Here is a 688-nt window from a genome sequence, read left to right as displayed (position 1 = left end):
TAACGTGTTAGTGTATGTGTGCGTGTGCTATTATTATTCCATAAGACGTTTCAACTCGAGCAACTACCAAGAAGGGTGAAAAACAAGTCTTCTCTAAATACGCCTGTGTTTCTATATGGTTTGTTGTGAGATATAAGCTTCTAGGAATAGCCAGATGGTGTTATCATAGTAACGACATTGTTGTCATAAAATCATTGTAGTAGTGTTTATCCACTACTAAGAAGTGTCTACTGCTCTGCTTCCTTGCTGGATCTCCTTTACATTCACCTCCTAGTTTCCCAGCATCTAAACCAACGTTATTATGATAACAGCATCAAGATGTAAATATTATATGTAGTAAATCATATAAATTTCTTTTTCTAAAGACACTGAATGCACTAATAAATTTGCAAATAACGATCTAGGATACTGTTCTAAATACTGCATAGTAATTAATAATATACTCGTAAGACTAGTAAACTTAATATTGAGATTAATATATACAAATATAGTAAATAATTTTATGATACATTACTTTTCTCCACACGTTCGTTACCACTGCAACTGTAATTGTAAAGTTCTGGAAATAAATTGTGTGGCTCGAGGATTTGATATCCTTTACATCTCTTGAATCTTCCACATCGCTACTCTCCTGGGCTTCCAGCATCGACAGCTAGCTGCCAATCTGCCTTTCATCCAAAATTTAAAA

This window comes from Penaeus monodon, chromosome 15, assembly GCF_015228065.2.
Source record: "Penaeus monodon isolate SGIC_2016 chromosome 15, NSTDA_Pmon_1, whole genome shotgun sequence".
Lineage (NCBI taxonomy): Eukaryota > Metazoa > Arthropoda > Malacostraca > Decapoda > Penaeidae > Penaeus > Penaeus monodon.
Note: the sequence above shows the minus strand (reverse complement) of the source record.